The sequence below is a fragment of the Giraffa tippelskirchi genome, chromosome 2 (assembly GCF_054371585.1).
Source record: "Giraffa tippelskirchi isolate mGirTip1 chromosome 2, T2T-mGirTip1v1.2.pri, whole genome shotgun sequence".
In the NCBI taxonomy this organism is placed as follows: domain Eukaryota; kingdom Metazoa; phylum Chordata; class Mammalia; order Artiodactyla; family Giraffidae; genus Giraffa; species Giraffa tippelskirchi.
In genome coordinates, this window is record NC_137276.1 from 74,945,114 (window position 1) to 74,966,993 (window position 21,880).

At 39.5% G+C, this 21,880-nt stretch overlaps 1 long non-coding RNA gene across 1 annotated transcript in view; it reads right to left on the reverse strand.

Moving 5' to 3' along the window:
• LOC145537978 (uncharacterized) overlaps positions 1–20,051 on the reverse strand; it is a 501,457-nt gene extending 481,406 nt beyond the window's left edge. The window contains exons 1-2 of the long non-coding RNA XR_014076549.1: positions 20,004–20,051; positions 16,697–16,872 (exon numbers count right to left, since the gene is read on the reverse strand). This is a non-coding gene — a long non-coding RNA (uncharacterized LOC145537978). The remainder of the gene's footprint in view (positions 1–16,696; positions 16,873–20,003) is intronic.
• Positions 20,052–21,880: the final 1,829 nt, after the last annotated feature.

Below are 21,880 nucleotides of genomic sequence, written 5' to 3' on the forward strand. Positions count from 1 at the left end.
TTTGACTATCTGCTTGTACCGTATACACCTTCATTTCATGCAGACAACTAGGTATTGCTATCTCAAGAGTCTGGTCATTGGATTTAAGTGGTACATCAGAACGAACAAGATTGTAAATTGGATTTACAGTGAATTCTATGAATAAATATATAGCATTAATTTTGTGTGAATAATTATCAAGATGTGTCAGAAAGGCATATGTTATACTAGGCAGTTTGTAATATATGTCAAGTGTCTAGTAGAGTGTTATCATCAAGCAGACAATCAGAAAATGACAGTTTAGTAATGTCCTGTAGAAAATAAGAATACAGTTAAGATGAACTAGAGAAGTGCCACCCTGTCCTGGAACACATTTTGCCAAAACCAAGCCAAAATTATCTACCTTTTGTTAACTGTAGCAGGCTACATTCTAGAAGAAACCATTCTATCTCAATATAGGGATAATTTCACTTTTAAATGGTCATTAGAAAATCCACTTATGTCAGTTGTGTACATTTTTTAGTCCCTCATTCTCTCTTTTTAGGCAACCCTGATGTTTCTTAACATTTCGGTCTTTATCATTATCAGTTCAGTTCAGTTCAGTTAGGTCGCTCAGTCGTGTCCGACTCTTTGCGACCCCATGAATCACAGCACACCAGGCCTCTCTGTCCATCACCACCTCCCGGAGTCTACCCAAACCCATGTCCATCGAGTCGGTGATGCCATCCAGCCATCTCATCCTCTGTCGTCCCCTTCTCCTCCCGCCCCCAATCCTACCCAGCATTAGGGTCTTTTCCAATGAGTCAACCCTTCACATGAGGTGGCCAAAGTATTGGAGTTTCAGCTTCAACATCAGACCTTCCAATGAACACCCAGGATTGATCTCTTTTAGGATGGATTGATTGGATCTCCTTGCAGTCCAAGGGACTCTCAAGAGTCTTCTCCAACACCATAGTTCAAAAGCATCAATTTTGCGGCGCTCAGCTTTCTTCACCGTCCAACTCTCACAACCATACATGACCACTGGAAAAACCATAGCCTTGACTAGACGGACTTTTGTTGGCAAAGTAATGTCTCTGCTTTTAAATATGCTATCTAGGTTGGCCATAACCTTCCTTCCAAGGAGTAAGCATCTTTTAATTTCAAGGCTGCAGTCACCATCAGCAGTGATTCTGGAGCCCAAAAAAATAAAGTCTGCTACTGTTTCCCCATCTATTTGCCATGAAGTGATGGGACCAGATGCCATGATCTTAGTTTTCTGAACGTTGAGCTTTAAGCCAACTTTTTCACTCTCCTCTTTCACATTCATCAAGAGGCTCTTTAGTTCTTCTTCACTTTCTGCCATAAGGGTGGTGTCATCCGCATATCTGAGGTTACTGATATTTCTTCCGGCAATCTTGATTCCAGCTTGTGTTTCTTCTAGCCCAGCGTTTCTCATGATGTACTCTGCATATAAGTTAAATAAGCAGGGTGACAATATACAGCCTTGACCTACTCCTTTTCCTATTTGGAACCAGTCTGTTGTTCCATGTCCAGTTCTAACTGTTGCTTCCTGACCTGCATACAGGTTTCTCAAGAGACAGGTCAGATGGTCTGGTATTCCCATCTCTTTCAGAATTTTCCACAGTTGATTGTGATCCACACAGTCAAAGGCTTTGGCATAATCAATAAAGCAGAAATAGATGTTTTTCTGGAACTCTCTTGCTTTTTCGATGATCCAGCGGATATTGGCAATTTGATCTCTGGTTCCTCTGCCTTTTCTAAAACCAGCTGGAACATCTGGAAGTTCACGGTTCATGTATTGCTGAAGCCTGGCTTGGAGAATTTTGAGCATTACTTTACTAGCGTATGAGATGAGTGCAATTGTGCGGTAGTTTGAGCATTCTTTGGCATTGCCTTTCTTTGGGATTGGAACGAAGACTGACCTCTTCCAGTCCTGTGGCCACTGCTGAGTTTTCCAAATTTGCTGGCATATCGAGTGCAGCACTTTCACAGCATCACCTTTGAGGATTTGAAATAGCTCAACTGGAATTCTATCACCTCCACTAGCTTTGTTCGTGGTGATGCTTTCTAAGGCCCACTTGACTTCCCATTCCAGGATGTCTGGCTCTAGGTGAGTGATCACACCATCGTGATTATCTGGGTCGTGAAGTTCTTTTTTGTACAGTTCTTCTGTGTATTCTTGCCACCTCTTCTTAATATCTTCTGCTTCTGTTAGGTCCGTACCATTTCTCTCCTTTATCAAGCCTATCTTTGCATGAAATGTTCCTTTGATATCTCTAATTTTCTTGAAGAGATCTCTAGTCTTTCCCAATCTGTTGTTTTCCTCTATTTCTTTGCATTGATCACTGAGGAAGGCTTTCTTATCTCTCCTTGCTATTCTTTGGAACTCTGCATTCAGATGGGAATATCTTTCCTTTTCTCCTTTGCTTTTCGCTTCTCTTCTCTTCCCAGCTATCTATATAGATATCAGTATAGATTATCAGTATAGATATCTGTATATCTATCAGTATAGATCTATTAGTATAGATCTATCAGTATAGATATCTGTATAGATTATCAGTATAGATTAGTATATTCTCTAGGCTTCACCGACCTATCAAACACACCTGAATCTGTTATTCTGTTCTTTAAAACATCACTCCACCTATGGCTGCTTATTTTTCCTGTGCAGCACACATCACAATTGTCAGTTACTGCTTTTCTCAATGCATCAACTGAATAAAATCCATGACTGTGAATTTCTAAATCACAATCCTCGACCTTTCACATTCAACAAATCTCTTGTCTCTTTCAGTGAAAAATTATATTGTCCTCTTCCAGGGCAATACTTGGAAGCCTGATGCCACATGAAACCTATGTATCCTAATAACTCTTGTTTTGTATTCAACTTGTTTAGGATATGGCAGCCTTTGGTCCTTCTGAACTTAAAGAACAGAAAATGACTCAGTTAAAAGTACAGCAGTGGTTTACATCTCAACATGGCATCTGCATTCATCTCCTCTCCCTTTTGAGTCATCATCACACTGATACTAAAAGAGTAGATATAAACCCACAACAACAAAGGGAACGAGAATAGAGCCACCAGAGAGCAAGAGATCTCATAAAATTTCTGTAAGACAAAAACAGACGGATGAGTCTGAAGACTGATGAAGAATAACAGAGAAAACCACAACCAAGCATACTAATGAAGTGAACTGCAATCAATAAGAGACAGATTTGCTCTGGAGGACTCAGAGACACCAGGTATGATAAAGGGCAGATTCCAAGAACATGCTTGAAAAGACAATTGAAATTCTAGAAAGAAAAACAAATATTGTATATTAATGCATATATATGGAATCTAGAAAAACGGTACAAATGAACCTGTTTGCAAAGCAGAAACAGAGATGCAGACAGAGAGATCAAACATATGGACACCAAGGGGAGAAGGGGAAGGGTGGGATGAACTGGGAGATTAGGACTGACATATACACACTACTATGTATAAAACAAATAACCAATGACAACCTATTGTACAGCACAGGGAACTCTACTCAATACTCTTCAGTGACCTAAATGGGAAAGAAATCCACAAAAGAGGGACTATTCACATACACATAACTGATACACTGCTGTACACAGAAAAAGTGAAAGTGAAAGTCACGTCCAACTCTTTGTGACCCCATGGACTATAATACAGTCCATGATTTTCTTCAGGCTAGAATACTGGAGTGGGTAGCTGTTCCCTTCTCCTGGGGATTTTCCCAACCCTGGAATCGAACCGGGTTCTCCTGCATTGCAGGTGGATTCTTTACCAGCTGAGTTACCTAGGAAGCAGAAACTAAGACAATATTATAAAGCAACTATACTCCAATAAAATTTATTTTACAAACACTCTGCCTCTCATCTACCCCATGCAGAACACTAAAGTGAGATATTTACGCTACATAAGAAAAAAGGGGCTACCCTCTGGACATGCTGAATAAATTATCTGTGAAGAAGAGGGCAGTGGGTACAAAACTAGCACCCCTGAGCAAATCCCTCATCGTTCTAGTATTTAGAAGTCCCAAGGCATCGTCTTTAGTTTTCTACTCTCTCCTTATAACTGATTCCTTCCTCTTCACCAAGTTCCACCTACATACACAGAGCTCACAGTTAGGTTTTTAATGCCATGATGTCTCAATGCCTCAATGATGGCATTTGAGAAAAGCTGAAACATGCAAAGTCAAGACAGCATACAAGAATGACTGAAGATGAAACAGGATTAATTTAGGAATGGAGGGAAGGAGAAAAAGAGAACAAGAGTACTTCTTCTTGGTATTCACAGACAGGATTGAGATTATATTGCAATCATAAACCAAGAAGAGGATGATATGGAAAAAGTACAAAGACCAAAGAACTCTTTGAAGTCTAAAAACTGTCCATTTTTTAAAAATGCAGACACACTATAATATTAAATGAAGCTAAACTCCCAGACAGCAGGACAAGAATATTTAGATAGAAGATACTGTTACACCTTATCTAAATAATGTAAATTTTCACTTTCATTTTTTAGAATCAGTTTGCAAACTGTGGAATACTTGGCAATAATTCCAAACAGAACATATGCATTCTCAGACTTCCCTGGTGGTCCAGAGGTTGAGAAACTGCATAGGTTTGATCCCTGATCTGAGAAGATCCCACATGCTGTGGTGCAACTAAGCCCATGCACCACAACTACAGAAGGTACCACAATAAGAAGCTCACACACCACAACGAAGAACAGCCCCTACTTGCTGCAACTAGTGAAAGACTGCATGCAGCAACAAAGACACAGCACAGACAAAAATAAATAAATAAATTTTTAAGTTAAATAAGGTGATTTGAAACAAAAAAACTGTGAGTAGGAGCATTCTAAGCAGTGTTCAAAAAAATAAAAAGAACATATGCATTCTCAACCTTGCTTTCCTTTTAAAAAGATAAGCTGTAACTGACCAAGGACAAAATGGGGTGAGGGGAGGGTTGAGGTGGAGGAAAGAAAGCATGGGAACACTGATGTCAGAAGTCAGTCGATGCCATCACTTGGGGTGCAACAAGAAATGGTGCCTTGTTATTGTTTGGAGATACAAAGATGGCCTGTGGAGGAAATGAGGGTGATTTTGGATAGAGATAAAGAGGGAGACAGACAGGCCAGCATGAGGAGGCTAATTCCTTGGATATTATAATAGACAGAATACTGGTAAGTTGAGAAAAACAAAGAAACATCATATTGAAGACGTGAAGAATTAACACATGAAAAGACAAAAGCAAAGACAATGATAAGTAGTTACCTCTGAGAAGTGAGAAAGGAGTAAGGAAAGTATCAGATGCCTTTTGCTTTTCCTTCTGTTTCTATAGTATTTGACGTTTCAAACCACCAGCATTAAATACAGACATTCATTCTAATGCAATATTAAAAGAACAAAAAAGAGCTCCCATCTACCTCAATCTCAATCCATTTACATTTCAGTGGTAGATGCTCAACATTCTTGGCATTTCAGCATTTTCCAGCCATTTCAAATCTCCTTAAAGGCCATACTTACTTGTTTGACAGAGCAATATATATCCAAACTAAAAACAAAGTGGCAAATAAATGAGCAGAAAAAACCTCATCTGACCTGCAGAATCATATAGACTTAGGAAGCATTTTAGTATTCAGCCTTTGAAAAAATTATGTTTTTTAACAAATGAAATAAACTCTCGATTGTTATTCAGGTAAAACCCTTCACCAGAACTGCTGCTGCTCCTCCTGCTGCTGCTCTGGTGGTTTTGCTGCATTTCACCCCAGGGGAGAAAGGAAACATACATGTACTCAAGTACACACCTCACCCCGTTTCCGACATAGTGGAAAGATGAAGTTACCAAACATGCCCAAGATAGTCTCATTTCAGTCTCCCAGTATTATAAGGTTCAGAAAGGTAATCCTGTAGAACTACAAGGCCTCTTTTTTTTTTCTTTGTAACTTTTAATATTTCTCTGATCTTGCATAAAGTCGACGTATTACTTCCAGTATACGAAAAGGAAATAAAAGCTCTTGGGGAGAATAAAATCTAAGAATGAGAACATGAAAGACCTCTATTATCAAAAGAAAGAAAGATATGTTTCAATTCTGTATAATTCACTTACGAGACAAGGAAGGAGGTGCGTACATTAGATTTTTATTCGCATGGTAGGTCAACATTCCAAAAGAGGTTCTGGGCAAGAAGCACATGTCAACCATTTCCTTTATTAAGCTTGGTGGTAGTAGTGGCAGTTGCTCAGTCATGTCCAACTCTGCAATCCCATGGGCTATAACCTGCCAGGTTCCTCTGTCCATGGAATTCTCTAGGCAAGAATACCAGAGTGGGTAGTCATTTCCTTCTCCATGGGATCTTCCCAACCCAGGGATCGAAACTGGGTCTCTGGCATTGCAGGCAGATTCTTTATCATTTGAGCCACAAGGGAAGCCCCTATTAAGCTGAGAAATAATTAAAAATCTCTCATCATAATTTTCCTCATTTTCACTCAGTTCAATGCCACCAAATTCATTTTTTGCTCATGTGTAACTGGTTTATTTGTTTACATGTTACAGAGATACTACTGGTTTCATATAGAAATATTAGAAAATAGTGAAGAGCAGAAGCAAAAAGGATTAATCATCTTGGAGACAACCATCATCAACATTTTGGTGAATGTCTTCAAATCTCTTTTAATATGCCTATATTATATACAAAATTAAGCTTACACAGTCTGTACAATTTTACAACCGGTTCAGGAAACTTTTGTGAATATTCTTACTTCAACATAAGTATATTTCTCCAAAAAAGATCTTTCTGAATATTTATCCAAAAGATCTTTTTCAATCTTTTATTGTATTTCTGACTGTGATCAATGATCCACTGATGAGTATCTTGGTACATACATCTCAGTTTACAGCTCTGAGAATTTCTTCAGGGAAAATCCTTAAATAAGAAACTACTAGATTGTAGGCCATGCATAGATTTAAGCTTCTCTTAAAATATACTGCTTACAATTTTTAGTTCATTAAAAATCATTTTAAATCACAAATAGTAGAGAAATGGACCAGCTGAATTCCATCGTTTCAGGATTTGCCCTTATACAGAGGTTTGAGATCTCTCCATAGGAAAAGAGACTGGCAATCAATATACCAAGATGTGTATGGATGATTTCATTATGTTTACCCTTTGCAGAATTTCTCAAACTTTCTTCAACAATCACATATTACTTAATTTAAATTTGCCAGCATTTAAAATCTAAAATGTCAGCATTAATATGTGTAGTATATGCAATGTCAGTCAGTCCGCTTCTACACCTGACCTCTCCTTTTGTCTTCATGTAAGCTGCTCATGGACTCTCAATTCTGCCTCCACATACCCCAGTCCTTGCTCAAGCATTGCTGATAGACCATCAGCGGGTTCCTCCCCCAAAGAGAGCCAAGGCATGCACTTGGCTCAAGCAATCAGATTTTCTAGACTGACAAGCCAGACTGTTCCTAGTAATTGGTAGGTTCTGGAGCTAAAAAGCCATGGAGCTTAAGGGCCAGAGTCAGCTTCTTAGCCAACCAGAGCCACCTACAGGCCTCAGAAGTTGAACAGCAAAACCTGGAAACAAACAGAGCAAATAATTCACAGGGAGAAGTAGAGAGATGTGCCTGGAAAGGCAGAGAAACAAGACTGTGTGTCCTCAGAAAGACACAGAGTTACTACAGTTCTTGATTTCTGGATCTTGGTCTTGTCCTTATGAGCCCTGGGACAATTTCTTTCCTGTCATGTATGAGGTTGATGAGATGGCCAACTGTATCCTCAGCCACATACCTGCCCCCCCCAAATATATATATATTCACACACACACACATATATATACATATATTATGTGGATGTGTGTGGATATATACATATATAATGTGTATATATGTTAAAACATATTATACATACATGAGTTTTTATTCTTTGGGACCACAGTCTGCTTACTTGAACAAAAAGTGAATTTTGCTGTCAGAACACTGAAAACCAAAATTTGAAGATGCAAAAGAGCAGCCCCTGGGCCTCATTCCAACCTCAATCATGTTCTACTTGGCTCCACAACGTTTTCATAAATCTGGATAAGCATTTATACGTGGGGAAGTTTTACATAACATCTGAATCCTTATCTTTTTTGAAAAACACATCATAGATTGAGTATCACTATGCCCCAGGCCTAAACCGGCTGGAATTGAGCAGCTGGTGACACCCTGAGACTCAGTATGTCACCCACGGTTCACATTCTTCACCACTCAGGAGGTCCCTGCTTGGATACCCACCCTGGACAGCTGTATTCCTTTTTCATTTTAGGCCCCCAAGGAGTTAAAGTTCCTGACCCCGTGTCCTACAAGACCTACTTTGAATTTCCTCTCTCGCCTTTGCCTGCTTCTGAAGGTCTGATTCCTGGGTTCTTTAAAAGAGATTATAGACCATGCCCATCCTATCTCCTGCATTCTCACCCAAGCATTGCTTTTTAAATAAAGTTAATGGCTTGTCATTAAAGGGTGATGCTGGTGCCTGAGGAACAAGGCATTTTATCTGCCTCAGCAGTGTATCTGTGGCAAAGAATAAAAGCTAGGAAAATCAAACACTTCCTCATTTCTCCAGAAAACCTTTCTTTTTCTAATTTAGAAATACCCATTTTGGAAAATCCATTTTTTTCCCTCTGCAGAGCGAATATCTGACAACCACATCATTATCCCGAAGCCCAAACACAAGCCACAAGACTAAAGGATCTGACGAAGGAGCTGATGTGAACACTAAAATTCTTAAGCTTCAATTATGAAATTGCCTGGTTTATACAACTGGTTAGATGTTGTTCATGGCGGGGGTGGGGGGGTTGTGAAACACTGAAAGAAGCACACAAGTCATCACAGTATTTCCCACTGGAGATGGGAGCAAAGTGCACCAGCTTTGAGTGCCTGCTGACACTGGCCCCTTTCTCACCTTTAAATGAGCCTTGGAATAAATCAAGGGCAACAGGGATAACTGGATGGGTCTGCAAAGGAGATCTCAATCTCCCAAGTCTTAAAAATCTGAGGTTCTTGGAATCTGCTAAACCACAGAGGAAATGTTTTTGATAACAGTGAATGTTTATTTTAAGATTACATGTGAAGAAGCACACTGTTTTCTTTTACTCTTAATTTTCAGAAAGTTTTTGACCTGAGCCATTAATATCTATCAGATGGGTCCTAATCTCTGGTGAACTAACACATGTAGGAAGATAAAGTTTTCTCTGTTCATGATGGAATAAATGTTTCCAATTTACCACTTGAAGGCAAGATATCAGACCTGGAATTGAACTGATTTCAAGGGAATGAAGAATAGCCCACCTTTGTCTGCACAACTGGGCCTGTGGACTTTGGTGGTCCAGTGGTTAAGACTCCATGCTTTCACTGCGGGGGGCATAGGTTCAATCCTTGGTCAGGGAACTAAGATCCCACATGTCATGCAGCATGGCCCAAAAGAAAACAGATCAGGCTTGAATAAGGCAGAAGGAAAAAGCATCAACTATGTCACTGTCTTCCCTTAGTCAAAACAATGTATTTCTCTGCAAGAAAACTCTAAATTGGAATTTCAAACACAAAGTCTAATTAGAGGTTCAGCCAAGGTTTAAATGCCATCAGTGTTATCCATCCCTTACCCAAGATATTTTCATTGTTTAACAGTAACATAGAATATATATACATTTATCCAATTCATCATTCTTCAAGTCTCAGCTGGAACCTGGGAAAGACTGGTGACCTTAATCCAGCAATGAACCGTCACTCTCCCACAAGAATACTGAATGTTAACATACCTGACTTGAGACTCTAATTAAATGTACATTGAAAAGCCACTGTACAAGAATCTGGAGAGAATTCAACCCTTTCATGCTACTGTAATGTCAGACAGTCTACAGCTGCCTTAACATTCTACACTGAATAGGGATGTCTGTTTGCATTCATCACTACAGAAATTTTCAGAGAGTTTTAAATTATAACCCCACTGGAGTAACCACAGGCTTGTTGCTAGGTATTTGTTTCATTTTCAGCAAACATGAAAAAAGAGGGACTCCAGCAGACAGGGAAGAAATAGTCGGGAGTCCCTTGGAATAAGACCCTGTGATCTCCACCAGGTTATGGTCCCAAGAAACCTTCTGGCCTCAGTTCAGGTCTCTACTGTGGCCCAAATCCCAGAACCCCAGGTTCAGCCTATGAAGAAAAGACATTTCCATCCTCAGGAAGGAATATTTGTGACAAAATATTCACCATATTTTATTAGCAGTACTGACTCTCATGATGAGACGGTAATTAAACCACTTCCCAATATGTGTTTTGCTAGAAAACAATCTTAACTGACAAAGTTAAAAAATTTTTTTTTTAAATATAAGTACAGCCATCTCTTCCTTGGACTTCTCAGGTGGCTCAGTGGTAAAGAATCTGCCTGCCAATACAGGAGACACAGGTTCAAACCCTGGATCAGGAAGATCCCCTGGAGAAACAGCAACCTGCTCCAATATTCTTGCCTGGGAAATCCCATGGACAGACCCTCGTGGGCTACAGCCCATGCAGTAGCAAGAGTCAGACACAACTTAGCAACCAGACAACAACAATATCTCTTTCTTAGATACACTCCTTCATATGTGAAATATCAGATCTTGGAGACTAAATCACAACATGCCACAATGTCTCATTTAATGAAGTCAGAGAACAGCAGTTACAAGTGAATGAACTTCCCAGATAACTGGAAATTACCCCATGAAGCATCAACTTCCTAAAAAAAATCAGATAGATACAGAAATTATATGCCATACAAACATGTAAATTACAAAAATCATACATGTGTAAATTTTAAGTATATGACTCATTTTTTTGCCTTTCAAAACAGAAAGTATTAAACATGAGTGCTTCTTTGTATCACAGTTCCCTAATCAGAAGCCTGTGTATATGTGGTAACCTGGGTATCCTAATATTCCTATATACTTTGATTTGGCTTTTTACAGTTTCTTTCAGCCTCCTTCACATTTTCAACTGTTCAGTATCATTTCAGGCTTACGGTTCTCATAATTTTTCTCAGCTACCCCAAAACCCTCCTGCTCTGATTCCTAATATCTTCTTTGCTGTGAACAAACAGACTTAAGTTTTTAGTGAGGGCTATGGCAGGGTAAGAGAGAGAAAAAGAAAAATGATTGTAAACCAGCCTTTAAAGCCTCTCCCTATGGGAAGGAAATCCAAAAGAGGTATATATATGTGTGTGTGTGTATATGTATGTCCAAAAAAGACAGGATGTGTGTGTGTGTGTACAGCAGATACTAACACCACATTGTAAAACAGTTCAGTTCAGTGGCTCAGTCATGTTCAACTATGTGACCCCATGGACTGCAGCACACCAGGCTTCCCTGTCCATCACCATCTCCCGGAGCTTGCTCAAACTCATGTCCATCAAGTCGGTGATGCCATCCAACCAGCTCATCCTCTGTCATCCCTTTCTCCTCCTGCCTTCAATCTTTCCCAGCATCGGGGTCTTTTCCAACGAGTCAGTTCTTCACATAAGGTGGCCAAAGAATTGGAATTTCAGCTTCAAGCTCTTCCCAAAAGCAATGTGCAGGAGTTTTAGTTACTGGAAACTAGAGTCACTTCTCAGCTTCTCAGATTTCTCTTTCCCTTTTTCTTAGCTAAACTTCCAATAGTTGATGTGGCTGGTTAAGTGACATTCTGAGAAATGAGGTATTAATGGACCATGATATTATAGAAATTCTTTTAAATTGAAGATGTAAGGAAACAACTCAACTTTGAAGACCAACCTACTTTCCTTTCCAAATTTTACAACCTTGGTGTGCAATGTAAATAAAATATTATTGAGCATAAAGCAGAAATTTAACACACAAAGAGCAAAGTACTCATTAGGGATCACAAACATTTGGAGAAGGGAATAAAAGGCAACATATTAATGAACAATATGCTAATGAATCTTCTAAGAATTATACCAGTCATACACCTCAAAGTCCCAAATGGGGCTTTTATGTTTGTTCCAGAGTACCTGGAGGCCCCAGCTGCAGACTCCACTCCTGAAGGTCTGTTTGTCAGGTTGGGGTTTTTATTGTTTTTTTGTTTTGGGTTGTTGTTTTATCTCTTTCTGGCTGCACCTGGCATCATGTGGGATCTTAGTTTCCCCCACCAGGGATCAAACCTGCTGCCCCCTACACTGGCAGCATGAAGTCGTAACCACTAGGCTGCCAGGGAAGTACCCCCGATCTCTGTTTTTAAACGTTTTTCATGAATTCTGAACCAGGGCTTAAAATCACAAGAATAACCCCTCCACATTAGGACCCTCCTCTGGGTACTCCTTTTCCATCCTTATATTAGTATTTCTCTCCTCTATCTCCAACTCCGTAGTTCATTGCTCCCCCTATTTCTTTTTCCTCTGCCCCTAAAGCTTAGCAGTGTACTCTGGTGTGCTCTTCAAGAACTCTGAGATCTTCTGCTTTACTAAGGCACTCATTTATGACCTAAGTTTCCTTTGCTCAAAAAACCCCCAAAAACCAGCATTCTGTGCCTGCCCACACACATTGCTTTTTAGCAATTATATCCTTCTGCCCGTGTTTTTGTTTATTACTTTTACTTGCCAAAATCTCCATGAAATTGTAAGTTCCTTGACAAAAAGGATTCTTTCTTATTCACCCGATATCCTCCATAATGTCTAGTGACCCATAGATGTTAGTGTTATATACATAAAAATATATGCTTACTTAATTAAATTCATGTTGTGGTGGTCGTGTAGTTGCTAAGTCATGTCTGACTCTTTTACAACCCCACAAACTGTAGCCCGCCAGACTCCTCTGTCCATGGGATTTCCCAGGCAAGAATACTAGAGTGGGTTGCCATTTCCTTCTCCAGGGATCTTCCCAACCCAGAGATCAAACTCAGTCTTCTGCTTTGCCAGGTGTCTCCTGCATTACAGGTGGATTCTTTACCCACTGAGCCAGTAGGGAAGCCCTTAAACTGGTGTAATTTATATACAATACGAAGAAGACAACTTAACTACATTTATTAAGTGTTGCTTTCAAAGCACTTTTATATCCATGATCTTAATTTAAACATACAGCAAGCCAATGGTTTACATGAACTCAAAATGGTCATTTATTATTTCATCTAACCACCATTCATTTACTTTTCATCTCATATGAGCACTCTCATTTCCCCTGACAAAGAATCCCCATGCTACTTTTACTCCAAGTATTACAAGTGACACAAACACCAGCCCTGGTCTCACAAGTGGTCATGAGAGGATGCCTGGCCTCCAGAGCACCACGTTCCCTGAATCCTGGTGACTGATTCAGGGGTAAGCACTTGGCCCAGGAAGGGACAAAAGGACTAAACTCTGGAACTTTTGTGAAATTGTTGGAAAGACAAAATAACTCATTTCTGATGGAGTTGCTGCAACATTAGGATGTAAACTAATTTGGCGTTGCAAAGGGAGAACCAAAATAGCGGAGAGCAGAATTAAGGGAAATGACTCTTAAGGACATCATTTAAACCCCTGGACACAGCCATACCTAAAGCCTACATAGAACATTTCTGTTAAGTGAAACCAATAAGAAAGCTTCTGTACTTACACAAGGAAAACAAGTAACAAAATGAAAAAGCAGATTGGGAGAAAATATTTGCAAACCATACATCTGCTAAGAGGGTAATGTGAAAGTGAAAGTTTAGTTGCTCAGACGTGTCAGTCTCTGCAACCCCATGGACTGTGGTCCGCCAGGCTCTTCTGTCCATGGAATTCTCCAGGCAAGAATACTGGAATGGTTAGCCATTTCCTTCTCCAGGGGATCTTCCTGACCTAGGGATCAAACCCAGGTCTCCTGCATTGCAGGCAAATCCTTTACCATCTGAGCCACCAAAGAAAATATATAAGGAACTCACACAACTCAAGAGCAAAAATAACAGTGATAATGATAATAAAATTTTTAAATGAGCAAAGGACATGAATAAACATTTTTCCAAGGAAGATATCCATGGCCAACAGGTACATGAAAAGGAGCTCAACATCACTAATAGTCAGGGAGATGCAAATCAAAACCACAATGAGGTAACACTTCACAGATTTTACAGCAGTTATTATCAAAAAAACAAAAAAAACTAGAGTTATAATAATAAGTGTTGCTAAGGATGTGGAGAAAAGGGAGCCCTTGTACACTGTTGCTGCTGCTACTGCTGCTAAGTCGCTTCAGTCGTGTCCGACTCTGTGCGACCCCATAGACGGCAGCCCACCAGGCTCCTTCGTCTCTGGGATTCTCCAAGCAAGAATATTGGAGTGGGTTGCCATTTCCTTCTCCAGTGCATGAAAGTGAAAAGTGAAAGTGAAGTCGCTCAGTCGTGTCTGACTCTTCGCGACCCCACGGGCTGCAGCCTACCAGGCTCCTCCGTCCATGGGGTTTCCCAGGCAAGAGTACTGGAGTGGGGTGCCATTGCCTTCTCCGGTACACGGTTGATGGGAATGTAAATTGGTACAGCCACTATGGAAAATAATATAGAAGTTCCTCAAAAAATGAAAAATAAAACTACTGTGAAAGTGAAAGTGAAGTTGTTGAGTCGGACACAACTGTCGTGTCTGATTCTCTGCAACCTCATGGACTGCAGCCTACCAGGTTCCTCCATCCATGGGATTTTCCAGGCAAGAATACTGGAGTGGGTTGCCATTTCCTTCTCTAAAACTACTGTACCATCCAGCAATTCTGCTTCTGGCTATACATCCAAAAGAAACTAAATCAGTACATCGAAGACATACTACATTCCCATGTTCACTGCAGCACAGTGAACATTATTCACAATAGCCCAGGTATGGAAACAACCTAAATGTCCATAGACAGATGAATGGATAAAGAAAATGTGTCATATATGCGATGGAATATTATTCACTCATAAAAAAGAACTAAGTGCTGCCATTTGCAGCAACATGTATGAGCCTGGAGGACATTATGCTGAGGAAAATAAGTAAGATAAAGACAAATACTCTATGATATCACTTATACGTAGAGTCTAAAAAAGTCAGAATCAGAACCAGAAAGTTGCCAGGGACAGTGAGTTGGGGGAAATGGTGGGATGTTGACCTAAAGATACAAATCCTCAGTTATAAGATGTAAAAGTTCTAGGGCTATTATGTACAATATCAAAATTATAGTTAATAACACTAAACTTGAAATTTGCTAACAGAGTAAATCTTAAGTGTTCTCACCACACACACACACACACACACACACACACACACAATGGTAACTATGTGAGATGATGGATGTGTTAACTTTTCTATGGTAAGCATTTCAGTGTACAGGTAAGTCAAAAACCACATTGCACAACCTAATTATGTCATTTTATTTTCCAATAATGCTTCAATAAAGCTGGATATGGAAAAAAAGTCATTTGTAAGTTTCCTCCATTTGAAAAAGAAAAAAGTCCTGACTAATCAAAAGTCTAATATCACTGAGGATTAAGGTTGTTCCATGACCCATCTTAGATGTTATAATAAGTTCTCCCAGGGGCAGGATCAGTTCTGAGTCAGTGTCTCTTCCACCTCCTTTCTCTTACTTCTAGGAGTTTAGTTAGGGAAGGTGTTGGGGACCATGCTAGTTCTCCCTCTACTCCCATCCTCATCACAGCATCATAAAATTCCAATATCCCTATGGCAATATTCAGGAAGAGTCAGAAAAAAATTTTTAAATAAATTTGTCTATTTTAATTTAGTTCTTATTGCCGCAAATTTATACAGTTCAAATAAATTCACCAAACATTCACAGCTTTCACAACCTTATTTATCCACAGTATGAAGGGGCTTCCCTGGTAGCTCAGCTGGTAAAGAATCTGCCTGAAATGCAGGAGATCCCGGTTCCATTCCTGGGTCGGGAAGATTCCCTGGAGAAGGAACAGTTACCCATTTCAGTATTCTGGCCTGGAGAATTTCATGGAGTGTATATTCCATGGGGTCACAAAGAATAGGACACGACTAAGCGACTTTCACATGATTATAGCTGAATATAACAATGTATGTTCCTTTATACTGTTTTTTCCTCACGTTAATACATGATTTTGTCTGTCCTTCTGGATCCAGGTGAATCACGTGATAAGACTGGAAATTATTCAAGCAGAAAAAATTTTTTTAAAATGTCATGAATTAGGACAGAGAAAGCAAAGAGATCAAAACCTGCCTATGTGGCACTCAGTGGTTAGAGTTTAAGATCTCAGCTCCAGGCATGAGGAAGCTTCCTTCAGCTGTTTTAACAACGCCTACCCACTGTCAGCCCTGAAGACTGGTCACTGTGTACTCAGCCTGGCTTCTTCCACCTACCAAAACCCAATGAACCAAGAAGAAAGAAAAACAAACCTGGAGGCTCATGTCAAGTGTTGGCTAGTGGCTGCCAGAGCTGATAAAAACATGATGTGTCCCTCCACTGGGTAAAAGATCAAGGTCACGCTTGTCAGCTCTCAAGCAAAGGTGAAGCTGAACAGGTCACCAAACTTTGGGGACTGATTCTGTTTTGCTTGCCATTTTGCCCATAATACACACACAAACACAGCCAATCCTATTATTCACAGATTCTGTATTTGCAAACTTACCTACTTGTTAAAATTTCTTTGTTACCCCCAAGTTAACACCCCTAGTGATTTGAGAACATTCGCACACAAATTGTGCAAAGCAGGCAAAAAATTTTAGTTGCTCACATGCGTTCCCAGCGGGGGTGAACCAGGTGATGCTCTGCCTTCTTGTTTCCTCTCTTGTCCCATCAACAAGTGTCGTTTTCACAGTTTCCTTGGCACTGCATTTTTCACATTTCTGTACTTTTTGGTGGTGATTCCACTAATTCAAATGGCCCCCAGGGATCATGCTGAAGTACTGCCTAAGGTTACAAGCACAAGAAGGCTGTGATGTCCCTTAGAAGAAGGTATTGGGTTGGCCAAAATGTTCAGTTTTTTCTATATCATCTTAGAGAAAAAACCAAACGAATTTATGGTCAACCCTTACATGTGTTAGGTAAACTTCAATCAGACATGAGTTATCACACTGTTGGCTCTGAATTCAAAGTTAATGAGTCAAAAACATATATTAAATAAATTATCACATAAAATGACTTTACGTATTGATTAGTTGACAAAAGTGTTGGTGACTAGAGGCTCACAGGAATCTAACCCCATATTGTCCCTAAAAGCAATGGCTCAGTGACTTTACAGAACACGACAAGTGTGACTAATGAAACTTGACTGCACAAACATATATAATATCCATATGCGCATTGTATAGACACATCTACATTTAATAGACACTCTATATAGACAAACCTTCATGCAAATAGGCATTTTGAGGAGAAGGGTTACACTTCCTATATTCAAAGGGTTGCCCTTCCTATATTCAAAATGAAGGTCCAGAAATAAAGCTGCATTGTCCAGTTCCAGTAGATAATAGATTATAAAATACCGAGTGTGGGATAATTTCTCAAGGAACATAAGAGATGAAAGATCTGACTTCGAGCTAGCTAATCACTGCCTCCCTCATGAGTCCCAGTGACGATATTCACAAGGGAACCATGGAAACTGCTTCTCTGAGAAACAGCAAAATAAAGTTCAAGTCCTTCCATGCTTGCTTTCTAAGCTCAGAATCTCCTTCACCACATGTGGCAATTATGGTGGCAATTGTTACACCTCTCAAGTGGCTGCTCCCAACCTCCCAATTTTAAGCAAGGGATTGATTTTTCTATCAAAATCTAATAGTTTTTAATCCTGTCAACCAGGGTTTTACTGTCAACATCACCAGCCACAAATATACATGGCATACCTGGCAGGTAAAGCAAGATGCAAGACGGTGTGAGGCAATACACTCACACTGTTAGATATAAGGTTGGTACCTTCAAAAATCTTACAATTATAAAAGAAAAAAATCTCAGACAAGATTCCAGCTTCAAACTTCAGAGACTTTTAACTAATTTGACATTTATATGAGCTAATTCAGGGTTTCTATTAAAATAATGGAGAATGGAAAAGATATATGCACCTCCATTTTCACAGCAGCCTTATTTATAGGTGTTAAGATATGGAAGCAACCTAAGTGTCCATCAATAGCTGAATAAAGAAGCTATGGTACATCTATACAATGGAATACCACTCAGCCATAAAAAAGGAAATGCTGCATTTGCAACAACGTGAATAGACTCAGAGGGTACTATGCTCAATAAGTCAGAGAAAGACAAATACTATATGATATCACTTATACATGGGGTCGCTAGGAGTTGGACACGACTGAGCGACTTCCCTTTCACTTTTCACTTTCATGCATTGGAGAAGGAAATGGCAACCCACTCCAGTGTTCTTGCCTGGAGAATCCCAGGGACGGGGGAGCCTGGTGGGCTGCCATCTATGGGGTCACACAGAGTCGGACACGACTGAAGCGACTTAGCAGCAGCAGCAGCATACATGGAATCTAAAAACTGAAACAAACCTGAGATTATAACAAAAAAGAAAGAGACTCATAGATACAGAGGAAAAAAATTAGTGGTTACCAATGAGGATAGGGAAGGAAGAAGGGAAAACACAGGTGCTGGGGATTAAGAGGTACAAACTATTATGTATAAAATAAGCTACAAGGATATATTGTAATGCAGTCCATGGGGTTCCAAAGAGTCAGACATGACTTTGCGACTGAACAACAACAACATATATTGTACAAAACAGGGAATATATAGCCAATATCTTAGAATAAATATAAATAGAGTATAACCTTTAAGAATTGTGAATTGCTCTATTATTCACTTGTAACTTATATGATATTGTACATCAACTACATGCCAATTTTAAAAAGATAAAATAATAATGGAATAAGCAGCAGTAGGTGTAATGTCACGGCTCAGGTAGAAAGAAAGGAAGACAGCCTTTTGCGACAGATGCACTATTTTATTTTACGTTTTCTTACTTTTCTTTCAGTGGCAAACATATACAATTCTCATAATTGGAGCTCAATAAATATCTCTTAATTAAGGGGAATGTACCTGATATTTGCTGAAATCATCCTAACCTAAAGCCCTGGTCTTAGACAAAGATGGACAGTTATGGACCTAACCATTTTTTGGATTGAATTTCATAAGAATTTTTTTCCAAACTGCTCAAAATGTTATAGGAAAACAGATCTACTGAACAAGCATGCCCTGCAAATGACATGTATATGGTAGAGGGAAGCACACAGTGAGATAAGGAAGGATATAGAGACAGGATATTAGTGAGAAGAGGAAAGTTGGCAGACAAGTACCAAAGCTTTATGTGGTCCTAGTAACACTGTGCCTGGTGCTTCCCTGGTGGCTCAATGATAAAGAATCCACCTGGCAATGCAGGAAATGAAGGTTGGATCTCTGGGTCGGGAAGATCCCCTGGAGAAGGAAATGGCAACCCACTCCAGTATTCTTGCCTGGGAAATCCCATGGACAGAAGAGCCTGGCAGGCTACAGTCCATGGGGTCACAAAAGAGTTGTACAAGATTTAGTGACTAAACAACAACAATGCTGTACCTAGTCTAAGAGCATATCAACCAGAACACCTGGTTAAATACTGTGAATGGAATGCACGCATTTACTGTCCCCAAACTTATCAATACAATAGTTATAAACACACAAGCCCAGCAATTCACCAGCTTCACTTATGCACCCAAACTTTAAAGCTATTTTTATGTTTTCAATTCATCAGTCCTTAATAGGAAGAGAAAAATCTGGATTATCAGAAACATAAAGAAATTCCCCAACATGAAAGTGGAGAATTATCTTTAAAATGAAAAAATGTAAAGAAATACTATCAGAAGGTAACTTACAAAATCATTATAGCATCAGAGATCTATCAAAGAATAGGGTGTCACAAAAAGGAGAAATGTTTAGAGAGAAAGACAAGCTCTTAAAAATTAAAATTACAAGAGCAGAAACTGGAAAAAACAACTAATTATCAATTATACGTGAGGACAAAAATTTTTAAGTATGCAAGTTCTCAAGATACTTACCTGCTCTTGCCCTTTACTCTAGGACGTACAGGATAAAAAATGTTCTCCACCAAAATGCAAGTGAAATCAGGAAAGAGACTGATAGAAAAATAAGGAACTCAAGATTTCACAAAGAGCAAAGCAAAACGTTCTAGGAGGGTAAAGACGGGCCATCCCTTGGTGACTGCTATCTCCAGGATGAGAAAGCACCAACCCAGTTGGGCGCAGAAGCAAACAGTTTTCCCCAAAAGTTCCCTCTTTAAGAAAATTAATTAAAACTGGCATATTATCTAATATTTTTCAATGTATTAAGAGTTATTTTGATATGATAGTTACTACTTTGATAATGTATGTATGTGGAATCTAAAAAATAATGGTACAAATGAACCTAGTTCCAGGGCAGGAATAGAGATGCAGACATAGAGAATGGATGTGTAGACACAGTTGGGGAAGGGGAGGGTGGGATGAACTAGGAGAGTAGGAGTGACATATATACACTACCATGCATAAAATAGATAGCTAGTGGGACGTTGCTATAAAGCACAGAAACCTCAGCTCAGTGCTCTGTGATGACCTAGAGAGGTAGGATGAGTGGGGGTAGTAGGAATGGGAGGGTTGTCCAAGAGGGAGGGGATATATGTATACATATAGCTGATTCTCCCATGGTAAAGAATCCTGCAGTGCAGGAGACATGGGTTCAATCCCTGGGTCTGGAAGATCCCCTGGAAGAGGAAATGGCAACCCATTTCAGTATCCTTGACTAGGAAATCCCCTGGACAGAGGAGCCTGGCAGGCTACAGTCCATGGAGTTGCAAAAGAATCAGACACAACTTAGCAACTAAACAACAACAAATAGCTGATTCACTTCACAGTACAGCAGAAACTAACACAACATTGTAAAGCAATTATACTTTGACTAAATCTATCGATTGATCGATGGATCGATCGATAGATACGGGCTTCCCAGGTAGCACTGGTGGTAAAGAACTGGCCTGCCAATAGACAGATAAGTAGATATGGGGCTCCCAGGTGGTGCTAGTGGTAAAGAGATTGCCTGTCAATGCAGGAGACAGAAGAGAAATGGGCTTGATCCCTGAGTGTCACACACCTATACTTGAAAGTTGCTGAGAGAGTAGATCTTATATGTTCTCACCATAGAAGCAAAATGGTACGTCTGTGACATGATAAGAAGCATTAGCTAACGCTATGGTGCTAATCATTTCATAGTATATAAGTGGATTGAATCAACACAAGGTACACTTTAAACTTACACAATGTTATACATCAACTATATACCAATAAAGCTGGGAAATATTTTAATTTTTTCAAAGGAAAGAAAAGATTTAGATAATGACAGATTTGGGGAATAATTTTCTCATCCATAAAATAAAGGAGTAGACTAGCAGATCTCTAAATCCTTTCCAGCTCAAACAACCTATGAACTATAACCTACGACCTCAAACTCTTTAAAAATGAAAATTCATATTTCAAAGCCAACATCAAAGATGAAAGGTTCATGCATTTCCCTGGGGAAAAAGGAACCAAACGATAATATTTAGAAAAATATTTTATGTGTATCAGGATTTTTAAAGTTGGCCATTTAGTCAAATAAGCTGTGCTTCTTCCAAACAACAACCCACTTCCCACCTGTTTCATACACAGATTTCTTTTTAGGTGGTTTTGTCACATGCACTAACCCTGGTTCCCAAAGAGTGAGCTGTTAACAGGTGACAAGAAATGTCACTGCTAATATTAACATTGGCATCTCTCACAGACAGGCCCACTGGTCTGCAAATTAAGATAATTTAAGGATTAAGAAGCCACTCAAGCATAAGACTGTCATTAGCCAACTTATCCTTGCATTTGCTAATGACCAAAAACAAAACCTTAAATATGAA